Here is an 810-nt window from a genome sequence, read left to right on the forward strand (position 1 = left end):
CAGGCTGGGTGTGGCTCTGGGCGGCCTGGTCTGGTGGTTGGCGACCCTGCACATAGCAGGGGGTTGAAACTAGATGAGCATTGTGGTCCTTTTCAATCCAGGCCATTCTATGAAAGCATAAACAGACTATTTGGGGGATAAGGAATTGATTGGAAGGCCACAGACAGAGGGTTGTGTTGAATGGCACTATGTCCATGTGGAGGCCAGTGATGAATGGTGACATTGTCTTGGGACCAGTGCTTTTCAACGTTTTCATCAATGACATCAATGACATCAATGATGTGCTTGAGTGCACCCTCAGCAAGTTTGCCGATGACACAAAGCTGAGTGATGTTGACACATTAGAAAGAAGGGATCATCCAGAGGGATCTCAACAAACTTAAAAGGTGGGCCTGTGTGAACCTAGTGAGGTTCAACACAGCAAAGTGCAAGGTTTTGCACTTGGGTCAGTGGAATCTCAGATAAAAATAGAGACTGGAAAAAGAACTCCATGAGAGTAGCCCTGCAGAGAAGGACCAGGGGGTCCTGCTGGATAAAAAACTGAACATGGGTCAGCAGTGTGCTCTCGCAGTTCACTAAGCAAATGGTATCCTGGGCTCCATCAGAAGATGGGTGGCCAGCAGGGATAGGGAGGTGATTGTCCTTCTCTGCTCTGTCCTCGTGAGGCCTCATCTGTGTCTGGATGTTCTCAGCACAGGAAAGATGTGGAGCTGTTGGAGAGGGTCCAAAGGGGGGCCATGAAGATGCTCAGAGTGCTAGAACCTCTCATACAAAGACAGGCTGAGGGAGCTGGGCTTGTTCAGCCTGAAG

The sequence above is a fragment of the Meleagris gallopavo genome, chromosome Z (genome assembly GCF_905368555.1).
Source record: "Meleagris gallopavo chromosome Z, MGAL_WU_HG_1.1, whole genome shotgun sequence".
NCBI classification, from domain to species: domain Eukaryota; kingdom Metazoa; phylum Chordata; class Aves; order Galliformes; family Phasianidae; genus Meleagris; species Meleagris gallopavo.